We start from the raw sequence: 20225 nt of genomic DNA, 5'->3' as shown, positions 1-20225 counted from the left end.
AATATGAGAAAAGTACCAAACATTCAGTGACACCCTGTAGATTGGCTAGTATGACGACAGTACAAAACTATGTACAATAATACATTACGTGGCTAATATGACGACACTAATATTTTCCGTAAAATCCCGTTTACACGAAGGAAAATCCCGTTTACGCGAAGAAATTATCAGAAGTAACGCTCGCGTAAACGTAGTATATGTTACGTTGATATATCAGATTTCTTAATTTTTAAAAGCGTTAGGTTAGGTTGTAACCGGACGGTACAATTTCGTGCCCGATTCACGCGGCTATGTGTCCTTTTAACGGTCGCCACTCGGTTTGACCTATGTTCACCGAGAAGGTATAGGTAAGTGTTTCCCCGTTATGTTCTATGAATGTGTCATCTAACTAATTATTCCCCTTTTTATTTTCAGGTTCCCGCCACGGATGGACGATCTCCAGCGTCGCCCCTCGGATCATCGACTCCAATCGCCGTCGTATCACCACGCGGAACGAAGATGGCGGACCACCGCCTCTTCCGGTAAGTATCGGTACGTCGGTCAACTAACTTCCAAATTTAAATAAAATTTTAGGTTCCCGCAACGGATGGCGCGTCTGTGCCGTCTCCCCAGTGATCACCGGTAGCGACCTTCGATCAGGATCAACGAACGGCCGAGATGTCTGACCATCACCCCGCATGGGTAAGTATACGTATGTTGGTCAATCAACTATGTTAATTAATCAAAATTTTCAGGTTTTCGCGACGGATGCCTCTTCAGGGTCATCGCCCGATGGATCACCGATGATTTCCAGCGTCCAGGATCGACGCCCGACCAAGATGGCTGACCACCGTGCGCCTGAGGTATATACACGTAACTCGGTTAGCTAACTTTTTAACGACCGCACTTTTCCAGATTATTCGAACGAATGGCCGATCTCCATTCCCCAACGATGAATCACCGACGATTATCTCCGCTCAGGATCCACGATTCTCCAAGATGGCTGACATCCGCTTGATCAGGTATAAAGGAGATAATTAACTGACAATTCCTTTTGTATATGGCAAATAATCAATTTGTTTATTCGCAGGCTTCGGTTTACACACACTTGGTTGTTCACAATATTTCTTTACACAAGATGGCGTCGCACATTCGCTAAACGCACGCAAGTCCTTCGTTTCGGTAACACAGTACCGGTCGTCTTTCGTATCGACGATAGTTAACGCGTTTCGCGGGCGTTCCCGATTGTTATGGATGTTGGCAACGATTGTTTAAACACTCGACTTATACTCGCGGGACTTAACGCGAACGCGGGTGAATATCTTAGAGAGAAGTTACCGTGCCGACGATCCTCGAGAGACTGCCTCGAGCATCGTCGCTCTCAGTGGCTCCCCACTTACGGCCGTTACCCCCACTCCGGCTTCGCGGCCGCTTTCTCTTTCTGGAATGTTCGTCGCGGCGCAATAACAACTTTCTCTTTTGTGCGCCGAACGTTCCAGAAGTTATTGACGGAAAATTCCAACGGTAGTACCATAAGGTCGACCCCCACTTTCCGCTCCCGGGTAGCGGTTTTCCAACTCGCTCATTTTTTGCGTTTTTTCGACGCCGACCCGTGCGCTCGACCTATTCCGCGTCCCTGATCATGCATCCGGACCGACTTCCCGTGGAAGACGTCCGGGTATACCTCGCGTCGTCGGCCGTCGACGCCGACCCCCGGTGACTCATCTACGCCACCTTCCCAGTCGGAAACCGTGGTCTGTTCTCGGCGATGACGCTTGGTTCACGAGATCGCGGGCGGTCACGTAACCCCACCTTCGCGTGGTCGGACTTCGACGCCGACCCGATTTTCGGGTGTACCAGGTCCCATGTGACGATCATCGGTCATTTTTTCTCGCAAATTACCCATGTTCGCTAACTTCGCATCCGGGCGTCCGATCGTGACGCCGACCGGCTGTGATCGTTCTTTCGGTCTCGCGGGTGAGCCATTTATTACTCTCAGTCGCCTGAGACCCTCGGTTCCGTATTTCGCGAACGCGTTTTCGGATTTGACCCGCGGTCGCTGATTACCCCTCCGTGGGTCGCCCCGGTGAGCCATTGGTGGCTCTTTCGGTTGTGCGCGCGGCTGATCGCGATTTGTCGGACGCGCCGACCAATCGAAGATTGCGTGTGGCCTTTGCCTTGTCGCGCTTTACGCGTCGGTTCGCGCAACGAAAATAAAACTGGCGCTGCCTGCGCTTAGGCCAAAACTCAAAATAAATGAAATTGAACCGACAAAACTTATACATTTAGTTGCGGGCTCGGAAGCTAAGGCTCGCCCGTCTTGTTATCTTTCTAACCTTTTGAGCTAATGGTGCCGGATGGGCCTACTTTTATCACCCGCCGCGTAGCGGTATCTTAAACGGAACTTATGAATTAAATTTTCGATTCTGCGCTCTACTATTAGCGCCTCGGGTTGCGCTGGTGGCGCTTCTGCTTGTCCTCCTGCCAGTGTTGGGCTCGGCCGGGTCACGACTGCTGCCGACTCTACCCTACGGAGGACCAGACGGGGTGCCCCTTTAACAAGGGGCCGCGGCCTGGAAGCATGCGGTTGCAAGGTTAAGTTATATTCAACGGTCCAAAAATTTTTTCTAATATCGACGATTTTTGCTTTTTAAACCCATTTTAAAAACATTTATTTTCGCAAAAAAACTGATAATTAATTCCAGTAACTAAGGTTATATTTTTAATAGAGTATAACGTTTATATTTGACATTACTTTTAATTAAAAAACTACGAAATTTTAATTATAAAAGTAATGTTAACATTTATATAGTGTAATAAATGTTTTTAGTATAATAAAAACGAGACAATTATGTCCTTGGCAACTATCATAGTCCGACTAATTTTTTAAGTGAAGAGATATGCTGTGCACATTTCAATATAATATATTGAATTCAGTGTGTTCGTGTACACAACAAGATCATGTCTGACATGTTAATTTTGTAAAATATAAAAGTTATAATATAATAAGAAGTAAATTATATGTGATAAAAAAATAAAAACAAGGAAAAAATGACTAATGACCATGAAATTTGGACTTCAGTCAAAAAAATCTCATAAAGCGTATAGAAAATGATATATGTGTATTAGAATTAAATAAATAAATTTTCTGTTATTTTACTGTAATCTTATGATTTTATTTTAAATCTTGAATGTGATGCAGAATGAGTTCCATATATATCAAAAAAATATTAATTGTTTATAAAAGCAAATACAGGTGTATAGTACATTGTCACAAAATAAAAAATAGAGATGCAATATGCAAATTGCAACAATTATAATATACAAAGCGCGATAGATTCAAGATATATTATTGTTATATTTTACTATACGTATAACTACTGAAATACAGTGATACTTAACGTATACGGTTATATTGTATATATACCAAGACAACTCATATAATCCTATCAAATATAAAGGATGTCATACTTTACTTATGCTTAGGTTGCTTTATGTATTTCTGTATATTTATATTTCAATGTAACATAATTGTTTATTACAGGTTAATCCTGTTTTACTTATAAAAAGTAAAACTTCTTAGAGAGAAGACTAATATAGGATATACAGTTTTATCAGATAAATATTATAATATTCTTTTTTAAAGTTTTGATTTTTTGTACTCCTGCAGTAGCAGTCAATTGTCAATCTTTGTTAAGGCTTATGGGCTCTTCCCGTCATAATGTGAGATTGTGACGTCAGGTGAGCGAGAAATGGCAAGAATTCTCAGAGTGTCATTTCAAAATATGTCATTTCTCGCCTCTGACGTCACAATATATTTCACATCATGACAGAAAGAGCCCAGGAGCCTTAAACATATACGTCATCTTCTCATTACGGAATGTATCAAGAGAGAAGATGAAGCGAAAAAGAAATTAGTTAAAGATTTTCTAAAACTATTACTTGTAGATGTTGGCATGAGTGTGAATAAGACTGTCTTAGAGACACAATCAACGCATAAGAGATATAAAAAAATAAATCTGTTGACAATAGAAGATATCCAAACATTACATAAATATTTGACGAAAAAAAGAATAGAAGCTTACACAGCATTAAAAGAATCTTTTTTATACGAGAAGTGACTTTCTCTGGCAAAAGTGACATTAACTTTAATGCACGTCTTTAATAGGCGACGAGTAAGAGAAATAGAACGAGTCCTCATTCAAGATTTCGAAAATTATGAAAAACTAAATGAAAATATGTACACTGATATATATAATTCATTATCCATAGAAAACAAAGAAATTGCACAAAAATATGTTCGATTCTGTATAAGGGGTAAATTGGTGCGGACTGTCCCCGTTTTATTGCCAAACGATCTTTTCGAATGCGTCACTTTAATTTTGAAATTTCGAAAAAAGCTGATATACCAAAAAGAAATCCTTACATATTTGTATTACCTGGTTTGAACAAACATAGATAGCTATTGTCTTCCTATATCTAGACTAATATTATCCTAATTGAAAGTAACAATGATATTTCGACAAGTTTCAAACAACAGAAGATTAAATACAGCCAAATAAAACCAACATTAGTTCTTAATTTTGATGTAAATTCTCATGGCGATCGGCGGAGGACCAAGTTTTTTGTCCAGAGCTAACTTTTCCACTATTTGTATTTGACACTCCAATTCATAGGATTTGAACATATACGGATGGTAGTTCACGTCGAGTCGATCAATTGCTTTTTTCCACAGAGCAACCTGCTTATCGGTTATACAATTCTGGGTGTTGTAATGCAGCAATCCTTCGCTCTTGTCTCCTATGTCCCCTAATATAAAATTAAGCTTGCCGAGTAAGGAATATCTTAAATATCTCTTTTCTGATCGCATTATTATGTGAATATAATTAGATATACCTTGGAATGCAATTCTCGATAGATAAAAACCGCCCAGTTCAGCATTTGGAATCATGTAGCAGAGATTAGTTCGAGTATTCATCCGCAACGTAAACGCGCACACTATCATTCTTCCTTGAGTGGCACATTTATTTAATAAAAGCCAAAGAACAATATCTGCGAAAAAAAACAAAGACCAATTTGACATTACTTTTATAGTAATTAAACGCTGCGATATCATGACCCATACAGCACAGATTGTTGCAGAAAGATTTGAAACCTTTCTGGAAGCTTTCTTCAACTTTGAAACCTTTCTGGAAGCTTTCTGCAACAATCTGTGCTGTATGGGGAATCGAGTGTTATTTCACGCATTAAATTTTTTGTATTATGTATCTTATATTTCGTTACCTTTACGAGTGCTACCGTAATCTGCTCTGACGAAGTACTTCCGCTTAATGTGATATCTAGAAGATCGTCACGTATAGGCCTTACACCGATTATCTTGGCTGGTGGATGTATATGTTTTATCCGGTGCAGCTCTTTTTGCGTGAAACGCAGCTTCAAACCACCGATTGACTTCTTAGTTTCCAAGTTAACTTTCTCTGGTATCACAAAAGGTAAATCAAGTTTCTCCCTGTCACTGTCACTGTCCTATAATAAATCAAGCAAATCAAACGTAAGAAATAAAAAATCCAAGACATCCTTATATGTGTCATTTTAAGCAAGATCTTCGATTACGTTATGCGAGAAATGTACACCTTTTTGTAAGCCTCTTCACCCTTGAAATACGTCGATCTCGATAAAACTTGATTAGTCGCTTTGCTCAGCGATTTCGTTTGCAAGCATCTACGTTCTCTGTAAAGTGATACTTACGTTTTTACTTGTACAATATTTAACAATGTTGTAAAAATAAATATTACTCTCACCAACGTGAAGACCTACCTGCCCAAAGTACGCACGACCAAATCAATCTCCATGCCATCACACACCTAAAAGCTTAATCGCGCAATAATTTTAGACGGCGCTTTAATCTGCTGCACCAGATCCACCAGTGATGTCATTCTGTAAACATCTATGTCTGTCTTCCTTGACAGCATCTCTAAATCTTTATAGAACTGATCATGCACCCAATTGTTTCCCAATCCAATCACGTATAATTTAATGTCCAAGTCTTTCAAGGATGCCGTCTTCTGATCTGATGCGATGTTTTTCGTCGTCCGCGAGTTTAGGGGTGTGATAAGTAATCAGAACTATCCTGCGTTTGGTAAGGACTGTCTTTATCTTTAACAAGATATTTACATGGCGCATGTCAACGCGTCGTGAAGCGGGTAAGTATCCTCGGTATTCATGCTCTGATAACCCTTCATGCCGCTTTTAACTGCATACTCCTGCATGCTAGCTTCTGCCAAAGAATTTGCTTGTACAACTGCAGGGATAATTAATAACAATTAATTGTAACTCGTTAATCAAACTAATAACCAACGTTATAACTAACCTTGAAAAACTTTTGGATATGACTGAGCTTGGTCTCCGGTTCTATCTCAAACATCTTCTGTGTAGCATCGACGAGAAGCAATGTGGCTTCTCTTACTCCGTATCATTGACTCTCTTGCAAATCGTCTTCTCCATCCATATTGTAATCTTGTACGAGTGCCATTTCTATTATCAGTATAATTTGTTACTATTAATTATTTCGCAGTTATCATTTAAATAATGTCTCAGAGAACATTATATAGATATTTTGAAGTCATCTGAGAGATCATAAGAAATCTTAAAATTCCGAAGATGTCTTATGACATAATAAATCTAAACATATTTTAAGTAACTGCTGTAATTAATAATAAATACGTAGTACAGTTTGTTGATATCCATTCGTAACACACTACCGGCATTTTAGGTTCACGAATTTGTCGGAAAATATGATTAAATACTCACCTCTGAAGGGATTGAAACGTCGATGTCACAAAGACTAGAATTATGCGAATCTCTGACGAATCTACACGAATCTACGACGTTTTTATCTTTATATTTGTCGATGGAAAGATTATCTATATAATGTTCTCTGAGACATTATTTAAATAATAACTGCGAAATAATTAATAATAAATTTTGCTGATAACAGAAATGGCACTCGTACAAGATTACAATACGGATGGAGAAGACGATTTGCAAGAGAGTCAATGGTACGGAGTAAAGCTGGATTCAGACAGGACGCGTCAAGCGTCAAGCAGCGAGCAGCAACCAATCAGCGAGGCGATATATTCTACGCCACTGCTGATATCACCTAGCTGATTGGGTTGCTGCTCGCTACTTGACGCTTGACGCGTTCTGTCTGAATCTAGCTTAAGTCCCCATCTACAATTAGGTGTTTTAAGCCCTAAGCCTTAAGAAGGAAGTTTTCCAGCAAGCGACACAAGTCGACACAAGCAAGGTTCTATCTTTCTTTTTTGGTAACAAAGATAAAACGATACTTGTGTCGACTTGTGTCGCTTGCTGGAAAGCTCCCGAAATTGTTCAATCACAGTTGAATTTGAAGAGAATAATTGACTGTGATTGGTCAATTTCTTAGGGCTTAGGACTTAAAACACCTATTGTAGACGGGCACTAAGAGAAGCCACATTGTTTATCATTCTTCCTTAAGGCCATTGCACGTAACAAAGTTTTAGTCATAGACTACGTTTACACGGCCCGATTTACGCCGAAGTTATAACATCGATGTTATAACTATTGACGTTAAATACCGTGTAAACGCTCTTTTACGACGTTATCACGATGTAATAACTTCGTCATAAAAGAGCGTTTACACGGCATTTAACGTCAGTAGTTACAACATCGATGTTATAACTTCAGCGTAAATCGAGCCGTGTAAACGTAGTCATAATCGTAAAGCCCCGGACACACACTTTTTCGTAACAGTAACAGTAAAGTTTCGACCAATCGCGTTGCTCGAGTCGAGAACGTACGGCCGTACGTTCCCGATTCAAGCAACGCGATTGGTCGAAACTTTACTGTTACTGTTACGAAAAGTGTGTGTCCGGACCCTAATGCTGTAAGAAAATAGACCAATCACAGTCGATTATTCTCCTCGAGCTCGAAGAATAATAGAGTGTGATTGGTTCTATTTTCTTACGGCCTTACGATTACTCCGCGTAAACGAGTGAATTATCATAGACCGCTGTTACACGTCGGGTTTAATAACATCGGTAGTTCTTAGGCTGGCAAATCACAGCTATTCCCTTCTTCTGAAGAATGAGTGTGATTGGCTAGTCTAAGAACTATCGATGTTATTAAACCCGATTAACGGCGCCGTGTAACAGCGGTCATAAGTTGCTACAGAAGTAACGCTCGCATAAACGTAGTAATAGATTGGAAACACACTCATGGCTTCTGCACAGGCAAGAAGCGACGTGGTAGCCAATCAACGTGTTGTTCTTCCGTGAGAACCAAAAGTTTATTGGCTACCGCGTCGCTTCTTGCCGCGCGGCAAGCGTTTCCGGGTCCTATGTGCAGAGGCCATCAGAAGTCTATTCGAAATTACCAACGTCGAAAAAAAATTCCCCATCACACATGTGTCCATTCGCGAACAAGCTAAAATGCTTATTTTTAATGATTTTTTAAAACACAATCGATATTTGATAGAAACTTATTTTTATTTTATAATTTGGTAAATCTGAAGGAGAGCTCACTCCTCTCCGATTTCAATGAAATTAGGCTCAATCCGTGCGTTTTTTATTAAAACGACCGAATCTGGCAGAAAAAAGCGTCGCTCTGCCCCGCGACACGAGATATTAAGGGCTGGTCTACAATGGGTGTTGTAAGTCGTAAGTCGTAAGAATTGGCCAATCACAGTTCATTATTCTTCTTGCGGTCGAAGAATAATGAACTGTGATTGGCCAATTCTTACGACTTACGACTTACAACATTTATTGTAGACCGGCCCTAATGCTAGGTCTACAATGCGAGTTGTAAAGTCGTGAGTCGTAAGAATTAACCAATTACAGTCGATTATTCTTCTCAAATTCGATTGTAATTGGTCCATTTCCTACGACTCACGACCCACGACTCGCAATGTAGACCCCGCATAAGCCTTAAGAAATTGTTCAATCACAGTTGAATTTGAAGAGAATAATTGACTGTGATTGGTCAATTTCTTAGAGCTTAGGGCTTAAAACACCTATTGTAGACCGGCACTAAACGTTAAATTTGACAGGAATCAGGTATGAAGAAATTGACCAATCACAATCGAGTATTCTTCTCACATTCCACTATGATTGGTCAATTTCTTATGGCTTAGAGCTTAAATACCTATTAAAGCAAGGTTATAGGCCGGTATTCATAATCAGATCTTATTTCAAGACCGTCTTAAATAATATCTTAAGATGCTAATACGTCTCTGTGATTGGTTAATGACATCTTAAGATTGTACTTAAGATCGTCTTAAGGGTCGACAGGAGTCATTTATTACTAGAATCGTAAAATCCGTATTACGGTCAAAATAATGAGAAAATCGCACTTCTTACGACTTACGACTTACAACATTTATTGTAGACCGGCCCTAAATCTTTGTTACGTGCAATGATGATCCGACACCGACTTATGACTTACGACAGAGTCGTAAACGGTTACGATAATAATCTTTGTGCTCTGGCCCTAAATCTATATCAGATTACGCATTGAAGACTGAAATTGCTTGAAGTTTGACTAATCGGGACAAAGAAATGTACGCTTCAAAGCATATGTAGCACCAAATGGATTGCAGTTCTATTATTTTAAGCACGGTTAAGGAGGTAAAGCAGCTAGCGTTCGCCGAACGATTGGGTGCGTTCAGCAAATCAAGTTGCTTAGTATCAATCAAACGTGATTGGCTATTACTTTTAGAAACAATAAATCAACGCAGAATGTGCAAAAGAAGATAATTCAGTAATTGTTCTTCTGAACGCCGCCATTGGCTGAACGCTGCGTTCAGGAGACACAATCGTTGAGTGCTCAATGATTCTTTAATATGATTGGTTCTTGCCTTCTTCTCCTGATCTAAGTGTAAAACCAATTATAATAAAGAATCACTGAGCGCTCACTCAACGGTTGTTTCCTGAACGCAGCCATTAAGGGCCAATTTCACCAACCACGGTTAGCTTAACCGACGGTTAAAGTTAGCAGGATTGACCAATAGAAATGAATCCACCCTGCTTTCTATTTGTCAATCCTGCTAACTTTAACCGTCGGTTAAGCTAACCGACGTTGGTGAAATTGGCCCTAAGTCCGTTTCAGACTACGGATTGGGATTGAGATTAGAATGAAATTTAATCAATCAGAATAAAGATAACTGATCGCAAGTTTAGTGAACTTTGCTCTGATTGGTCAAATTTCAATCCAATCTCAATCCCAATCCATAGTCTGATACGGGCTTTAAGCCGTGATCAGACTACGGATTGGGATTGAGATTGGATTGAAATTTAATCAATCAGAATAAAGAAAACTAACTTCAAGTTTAGTAAACTTTGCTCTAATTGGTCAAATTTCAATCCAATCTCAATCTCAATCCGTAGTCTGATCACGGCTTTAGGGGCATTCAAGAACGCGACCACTCATTGAGCGGCTAGTAGCGAATGGTTCTTTAGATCCAACCAATCACACTAAATTGCTGTTTAACCGTTCTGTGAGCGATTGCGTTCCTGGATACACCCATTGGTTCTTATTTGTGGATCTAACCAAACACCTTCATCCACTCGGCAAGCAGGCTATGTGCTTTGTCTGGCTTGTAAGCGCCACTTTTTAAGCGGGAAATATTCTCTGATATTCTCGTCCCAGTAGCACATTGAACAACGTAAGTAGTAGTAAATTTTAGCTTACAACTTAAACAGTAACATTTAATCTGTAAACGAATCAACAAATCAAAATCAAAATTATGATTAAATTTTAGACAATACTCGATTGTGATTTGTTGATTTGCTTATTGCCTAAATTGTACTGCTTATGTTTTTTTGTACAAAGGTCACGGTGCCATGTCTACAAATGTGCCATATCTCAGTAGTTACTGATTAATTCGTGCAGTGTGTATTTCTACACAAAATTTAAGAGCCTTTACTAATCGAATCTATTAATCTGCAGTAATTACTTAAAGTAGTTGAATGTTTATTTCTGTTAAATAAAGTCACTTTCTCAGTAATGGTGGTATACTCTCACACAAGCTATTTGTAAGTCACACGTGTACGTAAAGATCTTAATTCTTACAAAATTACATTTATTTCGATTGCCACACTATCAGTCCCAGCGAAAAATGACCCGTTTATAGTCGTCTAATCGACGTCGGTTAGACGTTTATAGACGGGTCATTTCTCCCTGAGGTAACGATTTTTTACTTCTCTAATTTTTTTCTAGATAATATGGATGGAAATAATGCCGAAAACGAATACATGGAGATCTTAGTTCCTCGTAAGTAACAATTGTTATATTATAGAAAATTTTGCATGTGACGTTTAATATTGTAATATATGTGCCTATTTTTTTGCTTGTGGGCAAAGTATAGTACAATAGTCAATATATTTTACTGATAACTATACATATATGTATATATATACAGGGTGTCTCAGAGACCACTCGTACGCCCCTTTTATCTTTGCAGGGTAAGGTCGAAATAAACATATGTTCAGACAAAAGTTGTATGGTCTGAAGGGAGGCAAATAATGGTAGAATCAAATTTCGAAAAAATTGCTTTTTTAAGGTCAGACAGAGGTTACAGCCATTTTTTTAAATGGAATTATATGCTTTTTTTTACATAATATAATTCTTCTAGTTATTCTGCATATAAAAGTATTAAGGTAGAATAAAAAAATTAATAGTTTACGAGATATTTTATACTTTGTTTTGGCATATTTTGACATAAAATCTAAAATATCTTGTAAACTATTTATTTTTTGGTAACTGTACCTTAATACTTTTATGCACAGAATAATGAGACAAATCAATTGGTGCAAAGAAAACACATTGTTGCTTTACAAAAAAGATGTGGTTGCATATTGCAAATTGCATAATTTTTTAAATAATAATATAAAACTTCTAATGTTAAATTGTTGTACATTTATTTCGACAAATAGTATAATATTTTTGTACTTACATATTTTTATTCTATATTTTAGCAAAACGGGTAAAATGGACTGAGGAAGAAACAGAAGTAGTACTTCGAGAATTCGCAAAATATATGGAAACTAAAGCGTTGCCGTCTCTAAAAGAGGTTCAAGATATAAGGGAGAAATATACATGTCTTACTCGTCGTACATCGCCACAGATAAAAACATTTTTCTATAATATGAAAAAAAATAAGAAAAAATAAAGAAAAAGAAGAAAATAAAAAAAAGAAGAAAATGAAAAAAAAAGAAAAGTAAAAAAATGAAAAGCTATCGAAAAGATATCGACACGATAGCTTTTCACGACTTACATAATTACGTATACGGTTTTTCGTTCTCTACCATTAGCCTTAATTGTTCTTTTCATTAATATTGAAACTAATAGTTTATAAAATATCACAAATGTATTTTTATTTGAGTTTAGTTGCAAAACATGTGGTATTTAGTTTAAACTGTTATTATGTGAAAATCGTTCTCTACCAATAGCCTTAATTGTCCTTTCATTAATATTGAAACTAATAGTTTATAAAATATCATCACAAATGTATTTTTATTTGAGTTTAGTTACAAATCATGTAATATTTAGTTTAAACTGTTATAATGTGAAAATCGTTCTCTACCATTGCCTTAATTGTTCTTTTCATTAATATTGAAACTAATAGTTTATAAAATATCATCACAAATGTATTTTTATTTGAGTTTAGTTACAAAACATGTGATATTTTACATACTGTTCCGCGTCTTGTATGATATGGTATTGTGATATGGTATTGTATAATAACACACGAATGCAAGATAATTATCTGTCAAATGGGCAAATCAAGTCGATAGGAATGGAAATAGACGATACCTCGATAATATGGCCGCAAATAAATAAACTCTGATGTTTAGTAATATGATGAGCGAAGTCGACGATCTCACGTTAGGCACGCCAGTAAGAACTAAGAGTTGCGGTCTGTAATTTTTCACGTGCTCTTCCACCCGATCCAATTGCTGTACAGCGGTCAGCGCGTTATTGTAAGTCTGGGCTTGTGTGATCGAGCCCGAATTTACATCTGTAATATGTTTTCATAAAGAACACAGTGCGAGAAAAAAACAGTGCTTAATTAAATTTCTGTTGCATGAAATTACCAGGTTTTCTGTATGAGACTACTACATACAGTGCTAAGACTGCGCATAATGTTATTAGAGCCGTCCACCATGAGATCAGAAACATCACAGAAACGCAAAGGATAGCACCAGCGAGACTGAGCCACATATTGTAATACTAAAAAAAGAGCACGTCTCCATAAAATTAACTTCACAATTTTGTCTTTCTACTTCATTTTCTGCATTTTAAATTGCCGAATTTCTTCATTCTTCTACTATAAGTCGACCCTTCTCTTATTTGAACATCTATTATATTAGAAAAAAATTATCTTTTTATTCCTATCGTAAAAACTTGTAAAAAATATATAACACTATTTAAAAAATAAACAAATTTTTAAAAACAGCAATAGTAAAAGAGAATCTTCTTATCAATAAATTAAATCAATATCTTTCCACGTTGAAAGTTTTACTACAAGAATTATCGCAAATAATTATATTAGTTATCAAGGTTTTTTGAAAATTTCTCTTTTCGTGTTTCCAATAATTTCACAGAAAGCTGCTGTAAATTTAATTAATAATTTCTGCGATCCTTAGAGTACAGTCGATCGAAAATTACAAAGACTACACCCGAAACTTTTCAATCAAGCATTTACATGTACATCGTACATATCGTACGCACACAAGGAGCGTAAATGGTTTACGGCGGTATACGACACAGAGAAAGAATAAAGACCCTCTATACAGTATGCCTTCTTTCATGCATATGCTCCTCGTGATATGCTCATATCTTCCACCTACCCTGCGTTCCGTAACGCGCATATGCGCGCATTTGTCTGTAGTATACGTATAACATTTACTATAGAAAATGCGCGCATATGCGCGTTACGGAACGTGTACCGATATACCATGAGCATATTCAAATAATGTAACACGCTTATCTGTCAGAGGCTCGTGATTTATTCGGAGTACGCTTTTTATTGTGCCCATTAACACTGCCACATCGAGCCACAAGTGTAAACGTACGATTCAATCGTTCGTCGTTCGCAAAACCATGTGAGTAATAACAGAGAATTCTGAAAAAATAAAAAATATCTGACAGCATGACTTCTATATCTGTATCCTCTTTATGTTGCATCAATAGAAAAGTTGCAACAGAAAAGTTGCAACAAAAAAGTTGCAATTTGATTTGCTAAAAGCCATACGAGAGCCAATCAACTTGCAACTTTTCTGTAAGAGCAGAATTTGCGCATACATTTCACTTTCGAAATTCAAGAATCGAGCCCTTGAGAGCACAACCGCTCACTGGGCGGCTAAAGGTCATCGCACACAAAATTGCATAGTTTAGCATAAGCGTAACATAAAACCGCTAAACCAATGAGCATCCAGCATAAAGTCGCCATATTGATTTACATAAGATGCTCATTGGTCCAGCGGTCTTATGCTATGCTTATGCAGCCTATGCAATTTTGTGTGCGATGGCCTTTATGCTACGCTTATGCCAAGCTATGCATTTTGTGTGCGATGGCCTTTAAGCGGTTGAATTCACAGGCAGGAACGTTCAATCGTGTGGCGAGCGCTAAAGCGGGGAGCACACACGCACAACGCATAATGCGTAAGCATAAGAAAATTGATTGGTCCATACACATGTGCATAAGGAAATAGACCTATAGTGTTGTATAGTTGAATATACCTATTGTGATACAATACACATACACAACACGTATACTCGTATGTACGTATGTATATACGTATATATGTACACAATCGGTCAATCAATTTTCTTATGCCCGTATCAGACTACGGATTGGGATTGAGATTGGATTGAAATTTGACCAATCAGAGCAAAATTTACTAAACTTGAGATCAGTTTTCTCTGTTCTGATTGATTAAATTTCAATCCAATCTCAATCCTAATCCGTAGTCTGATACGGGCTTAATAATAAAGAACAGAGAAAACTGATCTCAAGTTTAGTAAATTTTGCTCTGATTGGTCAAATTTCAATCCAATCCCAATCCCAATCCGTAGTCTGATACGGGCATTAAGCCTTGTGTCCACGATGCTAGAACTGTGTCCGAGTTTCGGTTTAAGCCAATGAAACTGCTACTTTTCTGTAAGAGCTACAAGTTGATTGGCTTAAACCAAAACTCGGACGCAGTTCTAGCATCGTGGACACAAGGCTTTAGGGGCATTCAAGAACGCGACCACTCATTGAGCGGCTAGTAGCGATTGGTTCTTACCTTTAGATCCAACCAATCACACTAAATTGCTGTTTAACCGTTCTGTGAGCGATTGCGTTCCTGGGTCATGTTCCAAAACTCACTCTAGTTAGAGTGAGTTTTGGAACATGATCCTGGATGCACCCATTGGTTCTTATTTGTGGATCTAACCAAACACCTTCATCCACTCGGCAAGCAGGCTATGTGCTTTGTCTGGCTTGTAAGCGCCACTTTTTAAGCGGGAAATATTCTCGTCCCAGTAGCACATTGAACAACGTAAGTTAGTAGTAAATTTTAGCTTCCAACTTAAACAGTAACATTTAATCTGTAAACGAATCAACAAATCAAAATCAAAATTATGATTAAATTTTAGACAATGCTCGATTGTGATTTATTGATTTGCTTATTGCCTAAATTGTATTGCTTATGTTTTTTTGTACAAAGGTCACGGTGCCATGTCTACAAATGTGCCATATCTCAGTAGTTACTGATTAATTCGTGCAGTGTGTATTTCTACACAAAATTTAAGAGCCTTTACTAATCGAATCTATTAATCTGCAGTAATTACTTAAAGTAGTTGAATGTTTATTTCTGTTAAATAAAGTCACTTTCTCAGTAAAGGTGGTATACTCTCACATAAGCTGTTTGTAAGTCACACGTGTACGTAAAGATCTTAATTCTTACAAAATTACATTTATTTCGATAGCCACACTATCAGTCCCAGCGAAAAATGACCCGTCTATAGTCGTCTAATCGACGTCGATTAGATGTTTATAGACGGGTTATTTCTCGCTGGGGTAACGATTTTTTACTTCTCTAATTTTTTTCTAGATAATATGGATGCACTTCTTCAGTTTCCTATGGATCTATAGTATATGTAGTATATACATATGTCTTATACATATAGATGTAAATTTTTATTAAGTCCTGTTTTATTTCAATCTTATCAGTCTAATAAGATGTATGCTTTGGTCAAATATTACGATAATGTGCATTATGTGTGCCATTCGAGCCATATATATTCTAATAAACAAGGTGTTACAACAGTAAAATATAGTGATCAATGTAGATACCGTGCAACGATTTTGGCAAAAAACGGTAAGTTAAAATAATTTATATAGTAAAGATCAGATTGCGAATAGAACACCAGAAAACTTTCTACATTTAAAGCTTAATATAGGCTACTGTCAACTTGATGTTACAAATGTTTCGAAGCATTCCTCTTCTCCTTTCTTTCAACGAAGAAAGAAGGAGAAGAAGAATGCTTCAAAGTATTTGTAGCGTTAAGTTGACCGTAGCCATAGTTAGACTAAATTTTTATTTGTTTCTAAGGCTACGGTCAACGTGACGCTTCGAAACATTCCTCTTTTCTTTTCTTTCAATGAAGAAAGAAGGAGAAGAAGAACGCTCCAAAGCATTTGTAGCGTTACGTTGACCGTAGCCTAAGTAAAGCAATGAGTGAATATTACTTTTATTGTTATATATAACATATGTATATATAACGATAAAGTAATGTTACACTCATATATCACTTTACTCAGAAATAAATAAAAAAATTTAGTTTAACTATATTAAGCTTTAAATGAAGAAAGTTTTCTGGTTTAATGCTCTATTCGCAATCTGATCTTAAAAAAATTACATATTCCTTTCTCTCAACTTGAAAAAGTACTTAAACGCCAAATAAATATAACATTATTTCTTCATTATTACAGATGATAAAAAATTACTACAAACAATATTAAAAAATATTAATACAAACAAACCTTATGTATCATGCTGTAGCATCTATAACGCAAATGGTAAATATGATAATACAAGTAACGATGAGAGTGATATCTCCAATTCAGAGCATAATTGTCAGACAAATATTCCTGTACCTGCATCAAATAACGATGAGACTGATATCTCCAATCCAGAACATAATTGTCAAACATACATTTCTATACCTGCATCAAATAACGATGAGACTAATATCTGTAATCCAGAACATAATTGTCAGAGAAACAGTGTACTTACAACAAATAATGATGAGACTGATATCTCCAATTCAGAATACAATTGTCAGAAAAACGTTTGTGTACCTGTATCAAATAACAATAATACTGATATCTCCAATCCAGAACATAATTGTCAGACATATGTTTCTGTACCTGCATCTTGTGGTAAATATTTATTTATTTCAAAATAATCTTGTAAATATAAATTATTATAAAATGTATGATACAGTAATCATAATATTTCTGTATATTAGATGTTAATACAAAAATATCTTCTGCTAAAGAAAATGAGAACACTAATGAAGATGACAATAATCTAGACTATGATTATCAAGAAAATGATGAAATTCCAGTATCTTATGGTGAGTACATCGGTAATGTCAAAATATTTCTTTCAATATGATCTATTATAAATACAAAGAAATTTTTGTGTTATTTTTTAGTATTTGATATTGATACAACAATAGATTTGCTTAATGTTAATCATGGAAATAATGCCGAAAACGAATTAATAGAGATCTTAGTTCCTTGTAAGTAACAATTGTTATATTATAGAAAATTTTGTATGTGACGTTTAATATTGTAATATATGTACCTATTTTTTTACTTGTTGTGGGCAAAGTATAGTACAATGGTCAATATATTTTACTGATAACTATATATATATATATATATATACAGGGTGTCTGAGAGAGAGAGAGAGAGAGACCACTCGTACACCCCTTTTATCTTTGCAGGGTAAGGTCAAAATAAAAATATGTTCAGACAAAAGTTGTATGGTCTGAAGAGAGGCAAATAATGGTAGAATCAAATTTCGAAAAAATTGATTTTTTAAGGTCACAGAGGTTACCGCCATTTTTTTAAATGGAATTATATGATTTTTTTTACATAATATGATTCTTCTAGTTATTCTGCATATAACAGTATTAAGGTAGAAATATAAAAAAATTAATAGTTTACGAGATATTTTATACTTTGTTTTGGCATATTTTGACATAAAATATAAAATATCTTGTAAACTATTCATTTTTTGGTAACTGTACCTTAATACTTTTATGCACAGAATAATGAGACAAATCAATTGGTGCAAAGAAAACACATAGTTGATTTTCAAAAAAGATGTGGTTGCATATTGCAAATTGCATAATTTTTTTGAAAAGTAACTGTGTTTTCTTTCAACCAATTGATTCATCTTATTATTTTGTGCATAAAAGTATTAAGGTACAGTTACCAAAAAATGAATAGTTTACAAGATATTTTATATTTTATGTCAAAATATGCCAAAACAAAGTATAAAATATCTCGTAAACTATTAATTTTTTTATAATTCTACCTTAATACTTTTATATGCAGAATAACTAGAAGAGTCATATTATGTAAAAAAAATCATATAATTTCATTTAAAAAAATGGCGGTAACCTCTGTGTGACCTTAAAAAATAATTTTTTCGAAATTTGATTCTACCATTATTTGCCCCCTCCTCAGACCATACAACTTTTATCTAAACATATTTTTGTTTCGACCTTACCCTGCAAAGATAAAAGGGATGTACGGGTGGTCTCTCAGACACCCTAATATACTAGGTGTTCTATTTTAACTTAGACACCAAAATATCTAAAAAACAATGCACTTAAAAAAAATATTCCAAATACAAGTTGTAGGGTTTGAATAGGGCCATCAAATGAGTTGACTAAATTTTGAGTCTGGCGCCTATTTTGGATCCAATAAGACAATTTGATTTTCTTTAATAAAAATCTCAATTTTTTATTGTACCATCTTCTACTAATTAAATCGAACAACTTTTTACCTGAAACATTTTTTTATTTGCCTAATACTTTTTAAGATAATCAAGGAAAATTTGATAACTTTTTCAATATTTAGCTTGCGATATCTCGATAATTGTTTATCGGAGGAAAAAGTGATACAGGACTTTTTGACTTAATTTTGTCTCAAGAATATGCTATTGCAATATAGTGCTCAAATTTTTTTAAATATTTGTGTATAGATAAAAGCTCCAAGGAGATGCATACACAAATATTTAAAAAAAATAAAGCACTATTGCAATAGTATATTCTTGAGAATCAAATCAAGTCAAAAAGTCCTTCACCACTTTTTCCTTCGACAATTATCAAGAAATTATAAGCTAAATATTGAACAAGTTACAGAATTTTTCTTGAATATCACAAAAAGTATTGAGCAAATAAAAAATTGTTTTAAACAAAAGTTCAAATTTAATAATAGAAAAAGGGGATATAATAAAAAATAGGGGTTTTTATAAAAAAATAAAGTTAATGTTAACCTGACTTTGACAACGCCACTTATGGTCAAACTAATGCTACCATTAAATGCGTCTTTTTAAACCTTATAACTTTGTCTAAAACATTTCTTTCTATTTTGCTTTATTTTTTAGATATTTAAGCGACTTAATTTAAATGCCCCACCCTGTATATTAAAACATGTTTTATTTTTTGTACTCAGTAAATTATACTTTTTATTTATTTGTGGTGTAAAATATATTGGTCCTTATGTTTATAGCTGCACATAACGGATCTGAGTATGATAATGTGGAGAAATGTGCTAAGAAATTAACATTTAGTCCTGTTGGTATGTATAAATCAGCCATATAACATAGCTCCCAGTAAGCAAGAAACATAAAAAAATATTTCAACTACATTGCATTAATGTTACAACGTTGCTGCATGGATGTAATTGATGTAATTTAATGTTTCTTGCTTACTGGGAGGAATATTTGAAAAGTAAGGATAGATTGATTGAAAACACGAAACAAAATATTTAAAAAAATGTACAGGGTGTATCAAGACGATACAGAGCGGTACGGCGGGTTGCCCATTCGAGCAGGCGCGCATGGTCGTTCACAATTGCGTTGACTTCGGTGCATCACCTATAATCACTCGCATATCTTTTTTACAATAAAATGAACTTT

General features: G+C 35.8%; 1 pseudogene; it reads right to left on the bottom strand.

Annotated features, from left to right (window-relative positions):
- Positions 1–3466: 3466 nt before the first annotated feature.
- Positions 3467–6511, bottom strand: LOC139781175 (X-ray repair cross-complementing protein 6-like; annotated as a pseudogene).
- Positions 6512–20225: the final 13714 nt, after the last annotated feature.

Source organism: Temnothorax nylanderi, unplaced genomic scaffold, assembly GCF_030848795.1.
Source record: "Temnothorax nylanderi isolate EJ_2023f unplaced genomic scaffold, tnyl_v1.0 TNYL_tig0320_pilon, whole genome shotgun sequence".
In the NCBI taxonomy this organism is placed as follows: Eukaryota; Metazoa; Arthropoda; class Insecta; order Hymenoptera; family Formicidae; genus Temnothorax; species Temnothorax nylanderi.
This window is presented reverse-complemented; position numbering and strand designations above follow the sequence as displayed.